Source organism: Salmo salar, chromosome 23, assembly GCF_965601325.2.
Source record: "Salmo salar chromosome 23, fSalSal1, whole genome shotgun sequence".
Classification (NCBI taxonomy): domain Eukaryota; kingdom Metazoa; phylum Chordata; class Actinopteri; order Salmoniformes; family Salmonidae; genus Salmo; species Salmo salar.
In genome coordinates this window covers 28597609-28618885 of record NC_138313.1, presented here as the reverse complement: position 1 = coordinate 28618885, position 21277 = coordinate 28597609, and the positions used below count along the sequence as shown (strand labels likewise).

General features: G+C 44.2%; 1 protein-coding gene across 3 annotated transcripts in view; it reads right to left on the bottom strand.

The window, feature by feature from the left end:
• Positions 1-21277, bottom strand: part of bcar3 (BCAR3 adaptor protein, NSP family member) — a 101250-nt gene that overhangs the window by 51254 nt on the left and 28719 nt on the right. The window contains exon 1 of one of the 3 annotated variants that reach the window (XM_045706217.2): positions 6484-6646. The exons of the other annotated variants lie outside the window; for them this stretch is intronic. The gene's annotated coding sequence lies outside the window, so the exon portion shown is untranslated. Of the gene's footprint in view, positions 1-6483; positions 6647-21277 lie in introns of those variants that run through there. 3 annotated transcript variants of the gene reach the window in all.

Genomic DNA, 21277 nt, shown 5'->3' with positions numbered 1-21277 from the left:
GCAGGCTTGCAAATTGATTTTTAGTTCCTGTTGGAATCCAGCCAGAATGGGGATATACAACAATTGTAACTTTTATTCACCCACAATCTGTATTCAGAATTACTGCCGGGGTTAGAAAGATGAATAATTAGACTACCTAAACCATCTAAACTGGAACAACCATTTCAGTAACAGGTACAATAAGTCCAACTAACAGATTGGATTACTTCATAAACATGTATGTTATTTATCGTTGTGTAGCATAAGATTTATTAATCAATCAATGTACATGCAAAAACACACAAAAAATGGTGAAACAAACAATTAAAAAAATCGAACTGCAGTAGAGAATGCTGGGAAATGTGATAATGATGGGCATGGTTTTGCCAGGGCAGCTTGACCAGTTAGACCATTGTGGACCAGCATAGACCGGCATGGTCACTAGCATACCATCACAAACTGATCACCAGCTTGACCAGCTGGTCGGCCAGCCTAACCAGCTAGACCATGCTGGTCAGACCAGCTTGACCAGCATGTACCAGCTTGAAATGTTGCTGTTTTTTTCATCAGGGTTTGCTTTACACCCTCATGCATGGATGTGAACTTCTGTGTGATGAAAAAAACAGAGTAGTGCAGAATGCGTGTAAAACAATGGGCGGTGGGTTGAGGGAGCAGCAGTCCTATAGAAACACCCCCTTGGGGAGGATGGGGACGAGGAGAGGTGGAGAATTCACTGACCCAGACAACAGCTGACTGTGACCACGCACTGACCCTATTAACTAGCGCTATTCAACACACATACACACTGTCACCGTGACCCCAACACACACACACACACACACACACACACACACACACACACACACACACACACACACACACACACACACACACGGCCTGGTGCTACTTTCAGAGCCTTTGTCCTCTTTCTGCTGTGTGAAATGTAATCTGAGCCAGGGCTGGTGTCAGTGTTTCGGTCTGGTATTAACTCTGTGAACTCTCTCTAACTGAGAGGGGGAGATTTAAGGCCCTGCTTCAGGTCCCTAAAATGGTTAATCCTCCCCACAGGGATTGCAGTGCAACCAGATATGTTCTTCTATGGGGAGATGCTTTGCTGTTTAAGCCGTTGACTGAGTGCCAGGAGGGCAGCAGCAGGGAGGACTATTCTGTAGCATGGGAGGAATTCCCCACCATCACGGGTGCTGCTGACTGACTGACTGACTGACTGATGGGAGAGTACCATAATCTGCCCTGTGATGACAGCACACTTCCAAATACACAGACACACTCATTCCTATCATGCAAATGCAATTAAAATAGTAGTACAACATAGTCCTGTAATTGATGTATGATAAGATCTCCCTTCTCTCTGTGCGATGTCTCCTTACTCATCAAGGAGATGATAGAATGCCAGTAGTGTCAACAAAAATGGAGCTACTTATACTGGGAAATAACCATGGTTAACAACAGGTTTCAATCTCAGGAGAACTTAGGACATTTCAGGGTGAAATTGGATCAGAAGCACGTTTAATTCACCTACTGTGTTCCAGGTGTATTGTGAGACTAAAAATCAGATCAGAGTACCGGCTTTCACAGTGTGATTCGGTAGTTAGCTATCCAGAATCAAAAACTCCACCATATTTTTTTAACGTCTCCCAGAAATTCCTTAACACCTCTAATGTCATGTCGATCACATGTCCTGACATGGATCTCAGATCACCACAGATGTTTATTCCCCTGCTCTGTGTCCAGACTCATCATGTGGGCTCAGTCACTGACCACGTTCCACTTACTCATCATCAACATCATACCACAGAACAAACACAAATTACAGTCTATGGGGGTGTGACAATTCACACAACTCACCCAGAGAGGAAGAGGCGACGCGAGAGGTTTTACTCTGCCCAAAATCTGTCCACGAAAATAACCCCACGAAGTGAGCAATTTTTGTATGGCGGTCAATGAGAGAGTGTGGAATTTGTCAACAAAAAAAATAATATTTGTCTTATTTGATCGAATAGAAGTTTTGTAATGGTTAGGTTGTTACGAATGCACTGATATACAGTGCATTCAGAAAGTATTCAGACTACTTGACTTTTCCCACATTTTGTTACGTTACAGCCTTGTTCTAAAATTGATTAAATTGTGTTTTTCCCTAATCAATCTACACACAATACCCCATAACGACAAAGCAAAATCAGGTTCTGAGAAAGTTTAGCAAAACCGTAGGGATGGTGCCAGATTTCCTTCAGATGTGACATTTGGCATTCAGGCCAAAGAGTTCAATCTTGGTTTCATCAAACCAGAGCATCTTGTTTCTCATGGTCTGAGAGTCCTTTAGGTGCCTTTTGGCAAACTCCAAGCGGGCTGTCATGTGCCTTTTACTGAGGAGTGGCTTCCGTCTGGCCACCCTACCATAAAGGCCTGATTGGTGGAGTGCTGCAGAGATGGTTGTCCTTCTGAAAGGTTCTCCCATCTCCATAAAGGAACTCTGGAGCTCTGTCAGAGTGACCATCGGGTTCTCGGTTACCTTCCTGACCAAGGCCCTTCTCCCCTGATTGCTCAGCTCTAGGAAGAGTCTTGGTGGTTCCAAACTTCTTCCATTTAAGAATGATGGCGGCCACTGTGTTCCTGGGGACCTTCAATAATGCAGAAATGTTTTGTACCCTTCTCCAGATCAGTGCCTTGACACAATCCTGAATCAGAGCTCTACAGACAATTCCTACGACCTCATGACTTGGTTACGGCTCTGACATGCACTGTCAACTGTGGGACCTTATATAGACAGGTGTGTGCCTTACCAAACCATGTCCAATCAATTGAATCTACCACAGGTGGACTCCAATCAAGTTGTAGAAACATCTAAAATATGACCAATGGAAACAGGATGCACCTGAGCTCTATTTCGAGTCTCATAGCAAATGGGCTGAATACGTATGTAAATAAGGTACATGCACTGTATTTCCATTGTTAGAGCGGTCACTTGACTATCTTGTCAATATAATAAACAATCTTTGACTCAATCAAACACCCGACCTTAACCAACAGCACCCACCCAGTGCTAAGCAGCCATTTTGTGCCAGACCACTCTTCAGCGGCCAGGTGAGGATTCCTATAGAAGCCAGTGAAACTGGTTGGGCTGGGGCAAGGGGTTAATTGGCTGGTGCCTGAGGGCTTAGGGCTGGTCAGTGTGTGGAGGCCTGCTGTTGACCTCAGAAAAAGCAGAATGAGAAACCAGCAGTGAGTCAGTGTGGCCAAAACCAGGCGCATCTGTTCCCACTCAAGGAATGCTGTTTGATAATTACTTCCCTGTGGTGAGTCTGTTGCACGTGCTGGAAGGCAAAGGGTTAACTCTCTCTGGGCTCATTAAGACAACATGAATATTCAATATTCTGATAACATAAATGATTCATGTGAAATACTAGAAGAGGTGACAAGGTTATGGCTGTTATTTGAACTGAAGTGTGAGTGTAGAAAATCGCCACCGTCCCTCTTCTTTTGTCTATCTCCTTTGTGCCTCATGATGTCACTCCGCTTTACCTCACACTGTTTCACTTCCTTTCTCTCTTTTGTCTGTCTACCTCTCACAAGCACAATGGTCTTTCTCTGGCTCACTCCATCTCTGTCCTCTCATCACTTTAACTGCTGCCCACTGCTGACATCTTCCTATGCATATTTTACACACACACACACACACACACACACACACACACACACACACACACACACACACACACACACACACACACACACACACACACTTTAAAGTTCTTTGTTTGCATCTGGCTCATGGCACATGTCATTAGCTCATGTCAACAAACACAAATATTGTCTTTATTTGACTGTACTTATAGTAGGAGCATTGTGTCCTGCACTAGTCACACAGCATCTACAAATCTGTTACCTAATAGTGAGCAATGCCAAAATTGACCTTGATCAGAAAGATATGCGAGTCAACATGTAAAGGAAATTAAACTATAAACATCAAAACTAAAGCTTATTAGAGAAGTTACTGAAAAAGTGGAGGAAGAGAATATTCCAGTGAATTTCAAAACAAACTGGCCAGTATAATCAGAGTTATGTTGTTTTCTCCAGCCTTCCCCCACACTCACTCCTCTATGTGAATCTAGTGAATAATGCAAGTTCCCTTTAATGAATTCAAACGTGCGTTGAGTGGACAAAAGGCCAGAGAGAGGCTGTGGGCCACGAGAGTACTCTGCAGAATAAAACCTCTAATACATTTAGCACTATAAGGCTGACTGCTATGCCCATCCAGCTTCTCCCATCCATCCCATATCTGACAATGGAAACAGGCAGTTCTGAGGGAGACAAAACAGTTAGGTCTGCTCTAGCTTAGAATATCAGCCTGTTGTACTCAGTGAACATCTGGGCTGACCATACATCTCTCCCCCCATCAGACCCATCACACCCAGGGCTTAGGGAGTTCTCTCTCCCCCCATTAACGCTGGTCCTCCACTCAGCACACAAATCACAGTGAATCAGGCTGGATACAGGCTCTGAGCCGGCTTTCAGGGTTTCTATAGCAGGGTGTCCAGCTTGCATCTTATCTAGTTTACAGGAAGGAACAGGAAGCTGTGGAGAAAGGGTCTGACTTGTGAATAGCTCACATGCCCAATCAGCTGAGGTGTGGAGGCAACAGGCAGGGCAGGGACTTCTGGATGTCTTTCAGCTGGAGCTCTAAAAGCAGCAGCCAGCAGACACTTCACAGCTCTAAGGACCTATAAAATCGGTTAAATTTTTGCCTGATTGAATTTTTCCCTCTTATAATCCATACTTTTTTTTTACATAGAAAAACAACTCAATTGGATGTTCTAAGTCCACAACAATGTTTCAACCACATTAGGGGACCATTTTTGACGTCTGGGAAGAATCTAATACATTTTGTGCGCACCAGCAATAGACCGTTGTTTGGTTAGCAGTGTTTCTGTAGCACTCATGTCTTTGCAGAGTTTGCAAAACAAATGGCCACTGGATTGATGCAAAGTTAACATGTAATTGAGAAGGTTTTTGGGAAAACCTTCTTCTGGTTGAGATGGAATCATTAGCATCATCGCTAACGGCTACACAGAGTGTAGACATACACGTGCACCGCACACACACATAGACAGGGGGCATTCCTGTGCCGTTTCACAATGTTGCAGGAAAATACGAATCGCTGATACATTTTGTTCGTGACTTATGATTAACTTGGGCAAATTCATGCATTTTCTAATAAGTTCAATAGATCTAGTTGATTTCCTACTACTAAATCCAATACATTTTGAAATATTGTTGAATTCAGTTTTAATGTCTGGATTCCGTCCACATTCTCCGCTACGCAGATTTTATAAGGCCCTACAGCTCCAGCTCTGTCACATGCTGCAGGCCTGGCCCCTCAATACCCAGACAGCCAAGCAGACACACCGGGAAAGCTAATGAGTGGCACAGGAAAACAACACCACAAATAAAAATCATGCAGGGAAATGAAGAGGGATAAAATTAACCAGAGGAAACTGATTGAGTGAGGTTGCCCTTTCTCTCTCACCGCAAACTGGAGAGAGTGGATGGGCGGAAAACGGAGGACAAACATACTTGCATACAGACATTAGCATAAACATACACACACACACACACACACACACACACACACACACACACACACACACACACACACACACACACACACACACACACACACACACACACACACACACACACACACACACACACACATACATACACACACATACATACACACACAGCAGTGCATTACTGAAGCATCCCCTGGCCAGTCTTTCTCTCCAGATCTCTGAAAAGAACAATGAGCCCAACTGTCACATGACACTTGTTTGGGCCATTCTTTTGTTGAGAAAGGGGGGTGTTTGATATTAAATCAGATCTTCCTCTCCTCCTCCTCAGAGAGAAAGACCGCTGCAGGAGAGGGGGAGAGAGAGAGAGAGAGAGACCCGCTGAGTCTCAGTCTATGGGCTGCATGGCTGGTCTGTGTGTGACATATTAATCGCCAGTTATTAAAGCCCACAGCAGTGGCTGCCACTCCATTCCTCACCAACAAGACCAGCTACTGTCATCTCTCTCCTACACACACAGCATCTTAGGTGGCCAATTTCCCAAGGGAAAAGTCTCAGAAAACAAAGTCCTTGAAAGACATCGATTCAGTAGTCGAAATGCTTATCTTATGATATTGTGTAAAATAAAGAAAAAACATTTTAGGAAATATTTGTAAAAGTTTGACCTTGTTAGTGAGAAAAGGCGGCAAAAACTGAATTGACTGAAGTAATTCTATTAAAAACAATACTGAGAGTTTCCTGTTGTTGTGAAGACGTGTAAAGTCTGAATAAATCAACGTTCTTTGAAGTCGTAAACAAACTAGACAGATAGATACTGCCCACACCTCTGTAACTCCTATCAGCATTTAGATACAACACCATCACACTCCAACACTCCCTGTGACTTCCATTCAGTATCATTTCCAGAATTCCTTACCTGTCTATTTAAAGTTGCACTTGTTTTGAAAAAGAGCACAGCCAGAGATTTCCTCCTCACTTTACTTGAGTAGAGTTCCTCCTGAGCTGTAGCACTACAGAGTCCAAGGCATAGTAGACTGACTGACCAGCACAAAGACTCACACAGACAGGCAACAACAAGACCAGCGTAGAGAAACAAATTCCTTCCGCATCTCTCTCTCTCTCCCGCTCTCGCTCTCGCCCTTGCTCTCGCTCTGGCTTTGTGTCTCTGGGCCTCCCACAGTGGCTGTTGCCTTCCTATTCCCCTCAGTAGTATGACATCTATCTCTCAATTCAATTCAAGGGCCTTTATTGGCATGGGACACAAACTCAGCAAAAAAAGAAACGTCCTCTCACTGTCAACTGCATTTATTTTCAGCAAACTTAACGTGTAAATATTTGTATGAACATAACAAGATTCAACAACTGAGACATTAACTTAACAAGTTCCACAGACATGTGACTAACATAAATTGAATAATGTGTCCCTGAACAAAGGGGGGGTCAAAATCAAAAGTAACAGTCAGTATCTGGTGTGGCCACCAGCTGCATTAAGTACTGCAGTGCATCTCCTCCTCATGGACTGCACCAGATTTGCCAGATCTTGCTGTGAGATGTTACCCCACTCTTCCACCAAGGCACCTGCAAGTTCCCGGATATTTCTGGGGGGAATGGCCCTAGCCCTCACCCTCCGATTCAACAGGTTCCAGGCGTGCTCAATGGGATTGAGATCCGGGCTCTTCGCTGGCTATGTCAGAACACTGACATTCCTTACTTGCAGGAAATCACGCACAGAACGAGCAGTATGGCAGGTGGCATTGTCATGCTGGAGGGTCATGTCAGGATGAGCCTTCAGGAAAGGTACCACATGAGGGAGGAGGATGTCCCTGTAAAGCACAGCATTGAGATTGCCTGCAATGACAACAAGCTCAGTCCGATAATGCTGTGACACACCGCCCATGACCATGACGGACCCTCCACCTCCAAATCGATCCCGTTCCAGAGTACAGGCCTCGGTGTAATGCTCATTCCTTTGACGATTAACGCGAATCCGACCATCACCCCTGGTGAAACAAAACCGCGACTCGTCAGTGAAGAGCACTTTTTCCTAGTCCTGTCTGGTCCAGCGACGGTGGGTTTGTGCCCTCAAGCGACGTTGTTGCCGGTGATGTCTGGTGAGGACCTGCCTTACAACAGGCCTACAAGCCCTCAGTCCAGCCTCTCTCAGCCTATTGCGGACAGTCTGAGCACTGATGGAGGGATTGTGCGTTCCTGGTGTAACTCGGGCAGTTGTTGTTGCCATCCTGTACCTGTCCCGCAGGTGTGATGTTCGGTTGTACCGATCCAGTGCAGGTGTTGTCACACGTGGTCTGCCACTGCGAGGACGATCAGCTGTCCATCCTGTCTCCCTGTAGCGCTGTCTTAGGCGTCTCACAGTACGGACATTGAAATGTATTGCCCTGGCCACATCTACAGTCCTCATGCCTCCTTGCAGCATGCCTAAAGCATGTTCACGCAGATGAGCAGGGACCCTGGGCATCTTTCTTTTGGTGTTTTTCAGAGTCAGTAGAAAGGCCTCTTTAGTGTCCTAAGTTTTTATAACTGTAACATTAATTGCCTACTGTCTGTAAGCTGTTAGTGTCTTAACGACCGTTCCACAGGTGCATGTTCATTAATTGTTTATGGTTCATTGAATAAGCATGGGAAACAGTGTTTTAACCCTTTACAATGAAGATCTGTGAAGTTATTTTGATTTTTACGTATTATCTTTGAAAGACAGGATCCTGAAAAAGGGACATTTCTTTTTTTGCTGAGTTTATGTTGACATTGCCAAAGCAAGTGAAGTAGATAATATACAAAAGTGAAAAAAAACTATAAAAATGAACAATAAACAACACACTCACAGAAGTTCCAAAAGAATAAAGACATTACAAATGTCATATTATGTATATATACACAGCGTTGTAACAATGTGCAAATTGTTAAAGTACAAAAGGGAAAATAAATAAACATAAATATGGGTTGTATTTACAATGGTGTTTGTTCTTCACTGGTTGCCCTTTTCTTGTGGCAACAGGTCACAAATCTTGCTGCTGTGATGGCACACTGTGGTATTTCACCTCGTAGATATGGGAGTTTATCAAAATCGGGTTTGTTCTCAAATTCTTTGTGGATCTGTGTAATCTGAGGGAAATATGTGTCTCTAATATGGTCATACATTTGGCAGGAGGTTAGGAAGTGCACCTCAGTTTCCACCTCATTTTGTGGGCAGTGTGAACATAACCTGTCTCCTCTTGAGAGCCAGGTCTGCACATGGCAACCTTTCTCAATAGCAAGGCTATGCTCACTGAGTCTATACATAGTCAAAGCTTTCCTTAAGTTTGGGTCAGTCACAGTGGTCAGGTATTCTGCCACTGTGTACTCTCTGTTTAGGGCCAAATAGCATTCTAGTTTGCTCTGTTTATTTGTTCATTCTTTCCAATGTGTCAAGTAATTATCTCTTTGTTTTCTCATGATTTGGTTGGGTCTAATTGTGTTGCTGTCCTGGGGCTCTGTGGGGTCTGTTTGTGTTTGTGAACAGAGCCCCAGGACCAGCTTGCTTAGGGGACTCTTCTCCAGGTCATCTCTCTGTAGGTGATGGCTTTGTTATGGAAGGTTTGGGAATCGCTTCCTTTTAGGTGGTTGTAGAATTTAATGGGTCTTTTCTGGATTTTGATAATTAGCAGGTATCGGCCTAATTCTGCTCTGCATGCATTATTTGGTGTTTTACGTTGTACACAGAGGATATTTTTGCAGAATTCTGCATGCAGTCTCAATTTAGTGTTTGTCCCATTTTGTGAATTCTTGGTTGGCGAGAGGACCCCAGACCTCACAACCATAAAGGACAATGTGTTCTATAACTGATTCAAGTATTTTTTGCCAGATCCTAATTGGTATGTTGAATTTTATGTTCCTTTTGATGGCATAGAATGCCCTTCTTGCCTTGTCTCTCAGATCGTTCACAGCTTTGTGGAAGTTACCTGTGGTGCTGATGTTTAGGCCAAGGTATGTATAGTTTTTCTGTGCTCTTGGGCAATGGTGTCTAGATGGTCCTGGCGACTGGACCTTTTTTGGAACACCGTTATTTTGGTCATACTGAGATTTACTGTCAGGGCCCAGGTCTGGCAGAATCTGTGCCGAAGATCTAGGTGCTGCTGTAGGCCCTCTTTGGTTGGTGACAGAAGCACCAGATCATCAGCAAACAGTAGACATTTGACTTCATATTCTAGTAGCGTGAGGCTGGGTGCTACAGACTGTTCTAGTGCCCTCGTCAATTCATTGATATGTGTTGAAGAGGGTCGGGCTTAAGCTGCATCCCTGTCTCAACCCACAGCCCTGTGGGAAGAAATGTGTGTGTTATTTGCCTATTTTAACTGCACACTTGTTGTTTGTGTACATGGATTTGATAATGTCGTATGTTTTCCCCAACACCATTTTCCATCAATTTGTATAGCAGACCCTCATGCCAAATTGAGTCGAAGGCTTTTTTTTAAATCAACAAGGTATGAGAAGACTTTGCCTTTGTTTTGGTTTGTTTGTTTATCAATTAGGGTGTGCAGGGTGAATACGTGGTCTGTCGTACGATCATTTGCTCAGTACATTGTTGTCACTGAGGAAATGTACGAGTCTGCTGTTAATGATAATGCAGAGGATTTTCCCAAGGTTGCTGTTGATGCATATCCCACGGTAGTTATTGGGGTCAAATTTGTCTCCACTTTTGTGGATTGGGGTGATCAGTCCTCTTTCTCTCCTCCACACACACACACACACACATGCCCCTGCTCCTCCACACACACCGCGCCATAGGGGAGTGATTTACGACTTCCCAGCCACACCCTCTGGGTTGGGTGGAGCCAGCAGAGTTGTCTCCTGACCGGCCCCTGCCCCTGACCTCCCCCCCATCCTCCTTCTCACCCCCCATCTTCCCCCTCACCCCCTATCCTCCCACTGCCCCGCAGCACTGAAAACTTCCCTCTTCTCTTCCCCCCTTTTTCCCTACTCTCCTCTTTCAGCAAAGCCCAGGATAGAGGACAGAGCAGCCTAACCCTCCCAACAACAGCCTTTGTTACTGCCCAGTTTCACTCCACATTATGTCATGGCAGCTAGAAACATAAAGGTCTAAGTAGTGATAAATATCTGCTAATGTTCTTTGAACAAGACGTTACTGTCACTTGTCATTATACAGACAGTGCAACACTGGGCCTATGATGTGCAATCTGCTCACGTCTCTGAAAACATCAAAATAATTTGTATACAATTTTAAGGTAGCTAGTATCGTGTCTTGTAACACATGTAAATGTCCCCAGCAGACAGAGGAAGTCATGTTTGTCTTGACTGTGGTACTGAATACACTTTCCCCTGTCTTTGTCCTCTAAATATTCCACATTGTCTTCTAAATATAACACACACCCCAGTGTGTGTGTGTGTGTTTGTATGTGTTCCTTCCTGGCTCACCCTGGCAGAGGATACCAGTGCTGTGGCCCCATGATTGAGAGTACAGGTCAAATCAAATCAAACTTTATTTGTCACATGCGCCGAATACAACAAGTGTAGACCTTACCGTGAAATGCTTACTTACAAGCTCTTAACCAACAGTGCAGTTCAAGAAGAGTTAAGAAAATATTTACCAAATAAACTAAAGTAAAAAATAATAAAAAGTAACACAATAACATAACAATAACGAGGCTATATACAGGGGGTACAGGTACCGAGTCAGTGTGAGTGGGTACAGGTTAGAGGTAATTTGTACATGTAGGTAGAGATGAAGTGACTATGCATAGATAATAAACAATGAGTAGCAACAATGTACAAAACATATGGGGGGGTTGTCTTGGTGTGTTTGGACCATGATAGATCGTTGGTGATGTGGACACCAAGGAACTTGAAACTCTCGACCCGCTCCACTACAGCCCCGTTAATGTTAATGGCCTTTTCCTGTAGTCCACGATCAGCTCCTTTGTCTTGCTCACATTGAGGGAGAGGTTGTTGTCCTGGCACCACACTGCCAGTTCTCTGACTTCCTTCCTATAGGCTGTCTCATCACTGTCGGTGATCAGGCCTACCACTGTTGTGTCGTCAGCAAACTTAATGATGGTGTTGGAGTCGTGTTTGGCCACACAGTCGTGGGTGAACAGGGAGTACAGGAGGGAACTAAGTACACACCCCTGTGTGGGGGATCAGTGTGGCAGACGTGTTGTTGCCTACCCTTACCACCAGGGGGCGGCACATCAGGATCCAGTTGTAGAGGGAGGTGTTTAGTCCCAGAGTCCTTAACTTAGTGATGAGCTTTGTGGGCACTATGGTGTTGAACGCTGAGCTGTAGTCAATGAACAGCATTCTCACATAGGTGTTCCTTTTGTCCAGGTGGGAAAGGGCAGTGTGGATTTCGATTGAGATTGCGTCATCTGTGGATCTGTTGGGGCGGTATGCGAATTAGAGTGGGTCTAGGGTATCCGGGAGGATCCTGTTGATGTGAGCCATGACCAGCCTTTCAAAGCACTTCATGGCTACCGACGTGAGTGCTACGGGGCGGTAATCATTTAGGCAGGTTACCTTCGCTTCCTTGGGCACAGGGACTATGGTGGTCTGCTTGAAACATGTAGGTATTACAGACTTAGTCAGGGAGAGGATGAAAATGTCAGTGAAGATACTTGCAAGATGGTCCGCGCATGCTTTGAGTACACATCCTGGTAATCCATCTGGCTCTGCGGCTTTGTGAAGGTCTTGCTCACATCCGCTACCAAGAGCGTTATCACACAGTCATCCAGAACAGCTGGTGCTCTCCCGCATGCTGCAGTGTTGCTTGCCTCGAAGTGAGCATAAAAGACATTTAGCTCGTCTGGTAGGCTCGCGTCACTGGGCAACTTGCGTCTGGGTTTCCCTTTGTAGTACGTAATAGTTTTCAAGCCCTGCCACATCCAAAGAGTGTCAGAGCTGCTGTTGTAGGATTAAATCTTAATCCTGTATTGACACTTTGCTTGTTTGATGGTTCGTCCGAGGGCATAGCAGGATTTCTTATAGGTATCCGGATTAGTGTCCCGCTCCTTGAAAGCGGCAGTTCTAGCCTTTAGCTCGATGCAGATGTTGCTTGTAATGCATGGCTTCTGTTTGGGATATGTACGTACGGTCACTGTGGGGACGACATCGTCGATGCACTTATTGATGAAGCCGATGACTGAGGTCGTATACTCCTCAATGCCATTGGATGAATCCCAGAACATATTCCAGTCTGTGCTAGCAAAACAGTCCTGTAGCGTAGCATCCACGTCATCTGACCACTTCCGTATTGAGGGAGTCACTGGTACTTCCTGCTTTAGTTTTTACTTGTAAGCAGTAATCAGGATAGAATTATGGTCAGATTTGCCAAATGGAGAGCAGGGGGAGAGCTTTGTATGCCTCTCTGTGTGTGGAGTAAAGGTGGTCTAGAGTTTTTTCCCCCTCTGGTTGCACATGTGACATGCTGGTAAAAATGTGGTAAAACTGATTTAAGTTTGGCTGCATTAAAGTCCCCGGCCACTAGGAGTGCCGCTTCTGGATGAGCATTTTGTTGTTTGATAACGGCCTTATAGAGTTGGTTGAGTGCTGTCTTAGTGTCAGCATCGGTCTGTGGTGGTAAATAGACAGCTACGAATAATATAGATGAGAACTCTCTTGGTAGATAGTGTGGTCTACAGCATATCATAAGGTACTCTACCTCAGGCGAGCAATACCTCGAGACTTCTTTAATATTAGACATCGCGCATCAGCTGTTGACAAAAAGACACACACCCCCACCCCTCGTCTTACCAGACGTAGCTTCTCTGTTCTGCCGGTGCATTGAAAATCCCTCCATGTCATGTTTCCTACCTCTCTGCCCTCTAGTTCACCAGATTGCTGATTATTACGCACACCTGTCACCATCGTCACGCACACCAGCGCTTATTGACACTCACCTGGATCCCATCACCTCCTTGATTACCTGCCCTATTTATGTTACTCCCTTTGGTTCCTTCCCCAGGTGTTATTGTTTCTGTATCTGTTTCATGTCGGTGCGCTGTTTGTGTTTCTTGTTTTGTTCATGTTCGTTTATTTATTAAATGTATTCACTCCCTGAACTTGCTTCCCGACTCTCAGCGTACATTGTTACAGAATAACGCCTCACCAAAGGGAAGCATCAAGGCGTGTTTTTGTGTTGTAGGTGTCGCCGGGTCTGGGTTCTGCCGGCTTTTCAGGCTTTCATGCCTCAGTCAGGGTGTCAAGACTCGGTTGGCGGGTCAAGCGTCTATTGCCGAGTCTACCGAGATTGCCTCAGCTAGCTCGTCAGGTTTTCAAGACTCGGTAGGCTCGGCAGGCTCCCATGCCACAACTGGCTTGCCAGGCTCCGGCGCTTCAGGCTGTTCGTAAGGTTCCTGTGCCTTTACGGAGTCGACTGGTCTGCTTCTGATCCCGGGAACGTCCCTCTGGTCGGCGTCCTGCGGCTGGAGCCGCGCATCGGAGAGAAGGTGCTGTTTCGTCTCCTCCTTCTTCGGTGCTCTAGGTCGCCGGACTCCCACGCCCCAGTCGGCTCTACAGGTTCTCGCGCTTCGGCAGAGGTGGCTGGTCTGCTCCTGATCCCCGGGATCGTCCCTGTTGTTGGCGTCCGGCGGCTGGAGCCGCGCGTCAGGGAGGGGGTACTGTCACGTACACTCCCTCTCTGGCCTCTAGGTCACCAGACTGCTGATTATGACGCACACCTGTCACCAACGTCATGTGCACCAGCGCTTATTGACACAATACCTGCCCTATTTATGTTACTCCCTTTGGTTCCATCCCCAGGTGTTATTGTTTCTGTATCTGTTTCATGTCGGTGCGCTGTTCGTGTTTCTTGTTTTGTTCATGTTTGTTTATTTATTAAATGTATTCACTCCCTGAACTTGCTTCCCGACTCTCAGCGTACGTACATCGTTACACTCCAGCTCTATATTATCCGTGTCGTCGTTCAGCCACGAAGCGGTGAAACATAAGATATTACAGTTCTTAATGTTCCGTTGGTAGGGTAATCGTAGGTCATCACATTTATTTTCCAATGATTGATTGTTAGCAAGTAGAATTGATGGCAGTGGGAGTTTACTCACTCGCATACGGATTCTCAAAAGGCAGCTCGATCGGCGTCCTCTTTCCTCTTTTCTTCATGCAAATGACGAGGATCTGGGCCTGTCCCCGGGAGAGAAGTATATCTTTCTCGTCAGATTCGTTAAAGGAAAAAGCTTCTTCCAGTTCGCGGTGAGTAATCCCAGTTCTGATGTCCAGAAGTTATTTTCGGTCATAAGAGACGGTAGCAGCAACATTATGTACAAAATAAGTTACAAACAATGCAAAAAACTGAACAAAATAGCACAATTGGTTACGGGCATGTAAAACATCAGCCATCCTCTTCGGCGCCATCTTAAGTCAAGTGATGTTTGTTTTGTGTAACGTTATGCTAAATCTGCCACGGTGACTCAGGGTCAGGGCTCTGTGTGTGTGTATATATGAATGTGTGTGTCTCCACAGAAGCCTTCAGCACATGAGACCCAGCTGGGTCTTTTGTCAGGAGCAGTGCTTGAATTGGGCAGGAGCTCACCGGACCTGAGTACCGGCACTTCAAATGTTCTACTGCTTGAGCTCCATTTCCTCTTATAGAATATTAGCTAAAAGCTATTTTGGCGCTCCTGCACCTAAATATAAACAGTAATGGCACCCAACATGAGTAATGTCAACTATTTCAGTCAAAGTCAGGCATTGGTCAGGAGGACACACACACACACACACAGAGAGACACACACCAGGCATACACTGGAAAGACATCTGGAATCAGACAATCTCCAGTTTCACTGCACCTGCCAGGACTATACTCTAGATGAGTATACCTCATAACAGGTATATAGCTGTTATATATATATATATATATATATATATATATATATATATATATATATATATATATATATATATAATATATATATATATACCTGCTGTAGCACGCGCTCCAGCAGGTATATCTCTCTGGTCACCCCCAAAGCCAATTCCTCCTTCGGCCACCTCTCCTTCCAGTTCTCTGCTGCCAATGACTGGAACGAACTACAAACATTTCTGAAACTGGAAACACTTATCTCCCTCACTAGCTTTAAGCACCAGCTGTCAGAGCAGCTCACAGATTACTGCACCTGTACATAGTCCATCTATAATTTAGCCCAAACAACTACCTCTTCCCGTACTGTATTTATTTTGCTCCTTTGCACCCCATTATTTCTACTTTGCTCTTTCTTCCACTGCAAATCTACCATTCCAGTGTTTTACTTGCTATATTGTATTTACTTCGCCACCATGGCCTTTTTTTGCCTTTACCTCCCTTATCTCACCTCATTTGCTCACATTGTATATAGTCTTATTTTTCACCTGTATTATGGACTGTGTTTGTTTTACTCCATGTGTAACTCTGTGTTGTTGTATGTGTCGAACTGCTTTGCTTTATCTTGGCCAGGTCACAATTGTAAATGAGAACTTGTTCTCAACTTGCCTACCTGGTTGAATAAAGGTGAAATAAATCAAATAAAACTAACACCCCTCATTTATCAAGATGTCAGGTATCTAAAAATGTTTCACACATTACAAATATGAAACATGTTTAGTATAGAAATGTTACATAAATAGAATGGCATAGTATGTGATGTAACTTCAATCAGTCAAAGTCATGTTCTTTGACATGAACCAATTAGAGAACTGTTGATAGTGTAGACCGTGTCTGTGTGTTCTCCTTTGTTATGTATTGGTGAAGTCTGGCTTGGCACAGCTTGTCATTGAGTGACACTGTACAGACCTGGTGCTATCTTATGACCTGGGTGTCCTCAGGTACCTCAACTACATACACACACATGCACGCACGCAAGGGACACACACACAGGCAAACTCTCTCCAGTGCACATGCACTCATCGAGGGAACGTTTGGATGCCAGATGCTATGCTTTTTTCCCCTCTGAAAAGATACAAAAGTCCTGATCCATCACATTCCTCACATGGTTGTAAAGAAAGCAGGGCATTTCCAGGAAATCACTCCTCTGATCACTCCTCCACCCATTATTTGCTCTGAGTCAAGATCCGGATCAGTAATCTGCTGGTGGTTACTCACAGCACTGCCTGTTGACGCCCATAGACAGCCACAGTGACTCAGGAGCCAGCCATCCCATGCCCATGAGCTGTCAATCATAACCAAGTTCCCTCTGGGAGAAATACAGTTATTTTATTCTGTAAAGGGAAATGTTTTTGTAGAGGGAAGTACTGGATGTCTACTAAGACTGTTTCTCTAACAGTCTTTTCCCTATGTTGTAGTTTAGATCTGAGTAGAGAACAGTATGTAAATCTGAAGACGTCCCCTCTCTGCCCAGTACCCAAGGCTGAGAAGAACAGTTTATCAGCACATGTAAACTATCCTTGTTTTAAAGAACACCTCATTCCATAACTTTTAACGGCGTATAAATTCAAGGATGTGTTGTACTTCAGTTGGCATGGAATCCATTTCTTTGGAGGAGTGGATATTTAACCTGTGATCAAACAGATCAAACCAGGGCTACACAACCACAGTGTTACTGCATCATCCTAACTCTGTTGGTGAACACTCTTCTGATACCAGAACAACGTTAGTGGGACCAGGTTAAGCTGAATATGACTCAACTACAACACCAACTCATAAAATTCTCTGGTATTCAATTCTCTCACCATGGTAACTCGTATTTTCCGTCAGGGACAAATAATAGTTTGTCGGCATGCTGCTGAATTTCTGTCCATCTACCTTCTCACACTACTGACGGCCTGTTTAGATTTTTTGATTTTATTTAACATTTTATTAAACTAGGCAAGTCAGTTTTAAGAAACAAATTATTTATTACAATGACGGCCTACCAAAAGGCAAAAGGCCTCCTGCGGGGACGGGGGCTGGGATTAAAAATCAAAATAAATAAAATACAAATATACGACAAAACACACATCACGACAAGAGACACAACGCTACATAAAGAGAGACCTAAGACAACAGCATAGCATGGTAGCAACAAAACATGACAACAACATGGTAACAACAAAACATGGCAGCAGCACAACATGGTAGCAGCACAAAACAGGGTACAAACATTACTGGGCACAGACAGCAGCACAAAGGGCAATAAGGTAGAGACAACAATACATCACGCAAAGCAGCCACAACTGTCAGTAAGAGTGTCTGTCAGCCTATCACCAAGGGGAAGTCCACACACAGTGTGAAGAGGAATGCGCTGAGACCCAACAGCACAAGAAAAGCTATGGCTGTCAGTCAGCAGTGAGTGTTGTAAAAATAACGGATGGCCCTGTGTCAGTGACAATGCTGTGTAGCATGGTGGCTAATGCAACAGGCTGGTGGATGGCCTTGGATTGGACACGCTGCTTAAACTTGGTTTGCGCTCACATTGCATGGTGACATTTGTCACACAAGCCTGGTTGATAATACAACTGACCAGTGATTTCTAGTTGGAGTGGCTTGTGACTGTTTTACAATCAGCTATCAGCACTAAGAAAGAGATCATTAGGACCAGTGTTATTCCAAACGGAGCTAGCTCTCTCTCTCTCTCTCTCTCTCTCTCTCTTTACGCAGCATGCCCAGCTGTTGACAACGGATGACTGTGTTTATGTTGGTGACGATCACAGCTAGTCTGGTCTGGACAGACTGAACTCTCTCACCACTAACCGTCAAACCTTCCACTGTCCCGCCCCATGTGACAGAGGAGACGTGGGAACTGGGACCACCCTGAGAATGCCCTCCTCAATCACAACACGTTGATCCCATGAAGTTTTAAAAGGCATCTTGTTGTAATGGTAGCAGCCGTTGTTGTTATCACATCGGACACTTCAATCTCTTTCTATCCAAACCACAAGCACTTCTTCACCATGCTGTCATCATCTGGATCTCACAATAGTTTCCATAATCATCCCATCAATCATGGCCATGTCTGTGACATCACAGGTTACCTTCAGGACCTGAGCGGCAATGCAGAGAGGATTGCTGTATGTCATGATGAGATGAAATGATCATAGTGTGGGACTCACTGGGCAAAGACTAGTATAACATTGATCTTATACCTTTATTTATTGCAGCACATTTTTTTTGCAGTGTTTTTCATTCTCAGAGATGAAAGTGCTATGTCTTTCAAATGCTCTTATCTGGGTCACAAGATGAGTTTGCAATTTCCAAAGAATGCCATTAACTTGAACAAATACTGTACATAGACAATCTGCCCTAATAGAAGGGAAGGCAGCATGCCAACTCTCCATTTAATGGTAGGCTTATACTACCTGCTCTCAGCGATACTCTGGCCTGTCATCTATGTCGATGCTGTGTGGTGACTTAAATGCTCAGTAAGGAATCTTATAGAAGCATTAGGAACAAAAAACGGGATGCATTATGTTTTTTTCCCAAGAAAAGCAATTTTATGTATGTTTAGAAGTCTGTAGAATACTAAAGGAATACATTAATTATAACAAATATTATGAAAATGCATTTTAAAAGTCTCCCTAATCGAATAGAGTAATTGTTTATGACTCTAAATTCAAGGCTTTAGAATCTTAGCCTGATACTAATAATATATATTTGGCTTGGAAACAGTGGGTTATGAGAGGGCATTTCACAAAAGTCATAAAGCATGAAATGACAATGTGCTTGAATGTTTAAAATGATGATCATTTGATTAACTATTCTCCGGTACTTTTGTGTACTTTTTAGCCAGTAGTTCTGAAAGTAGCGCTCATGAGTCAAAAGTGGTCCCTGAAAATGGTGTACTACGTCACATATGTGCACCATGTCATTGCTCTCTCTTTCGCTCTGCTGTGGGTTTATAAGTGCATCTTGTTGGCTGTCACTCATATGGCGAGGGGCGGAAGCTCATTGGTTGAACTCAAATTGGTAAGGGGCTGGCCCATGTGGGGGAAAATTTGGGAGAAATGCCGCAGCACAGCTTCCAGAAAAACGGTCACTTTCAAACTAGACATTTCGTGGCTAATTGAGGTAAAACAGTAGATTATGCATGTATGAACTACACATTGTCACAACCAGCAAACCGCCAAAGTTCCGGAGCTTGTCTTTAAATTTATCATATGAAAAAAACACCCAGCATGACTGAAACATTTAATCTACTTCTGTGGAACACACAGTACCGCATGGGAAATATGTTCAGTAGAAATTCAATACTTTTCAATAGTGACAATTCCATTCTCATCGTTTTGAGGCAACCTATCCATCTGCTTTACATTACTGAATCACAATGTCGAATGTGTCATATTTGTCTCATAGAGCTCAGACTCCTCAAAGAGAAAGGATAACAGTCAGAATAACAGAAGGCTAATATATTTTAGTCTGGCTAACACCTAACAAAGTCCTCCAGACTTCAGAGTCTAGAAAGGCTATTTTGATGCTGTCGGGCACAATGCGTCGATAATGAAGGGCATGTGCTTTTTTACTGATTGGTTCTCTTTGTGTCTTTCTCACTCAAACAACCACATGGACAGCCACACACAGCCTGTGAGCACCGCCCCCTTCCAATACAATTGTTGGATTTTCAAATCCAAACAGCGTGAGGTACTAATACTTTTTTTAAAGAAAACATTCGAGCTCAGCACATTCAGGAGCACATTTCTGTCTCCTGTCCAGTGTCACGTCCTGACCATAGTAAGTTGTTATTTTCTATGGTAGAGTAGGTCAGGGCGTGACAGGGGGGTTTTCTAGTTTAGTTTTTCAATGTTGTTATGTTCTAGTTTTGTATTTCTATGTTGGGCTGTGTTTGGGATGATCTCCAATTAGAGGCAGATGGTCATCGTTGTCTCTATTTGGAGGTCATATTTAAGTTGGTGTTTGTCCCACCTGGGTTTGTAGGAGATTAGTTTTGAGTAGTGTCTGTTTCACCTCTGCGTCACAGTTTGTTGTTTTTTTGTCATTCAAGTTTATTTATGTATTGCATAGTTTCACAGTATAAATAAAATGTGGAACAACACACTTTAGTCCGCTCATTCCTATGACAACCGTGACATCCAGACCAGTGTGTCACAGCTCTCCCTCGCTGTGAGTCACGTCAGCCATCCTAAGTCTATTTAGCACTATCCCTGAATCCACACGCCATTGACTAACACCCTGCAAGTTTGCTTTTCTGATCGTTAGTGAGAGATGCATTTAAACTTGTGGTGTGGATGGATGGTGCAACATGAGAATGGATGACCCTTTTACCACAAACCCTCTCAGGTGCTACAACAGGATTTACCAGCAGCCCAAAGCCACTTAATGCAGACACATAAAAACAAGTGTCTTTTATTAGGAATGGAATATTGACAAAACGGCCTTACTAGAATATTCTATACCAAATGTCATTCTCTTGGCAGTAGCCATAGCAACAGTAGAGAATTGGCGTATAATGCATGAGTCCTCATCCCCACTTCTCTAAAGTTAATTATACACAGCAGGACACCTGCCTCGGGGCAGTCACCACTGCTCCATCTCTTACAGCTGCCTGGGTAGACCCTGTATGTGTGTGTGTGTGTGTCACAGGACACTGCTGAGGGGAGGATGGCTCATAATAATAATAATAATAATAGCTGGAATGGAATGGGATCAAACACATGAAAACCATGTGTTTGATACCATTCCATTTATTCCGCTCCAGCCATTACTATGAGCCCGTCCTACCCAATTATGGTGCTACCGGCCACCTGAGGTGTTTGTGTGT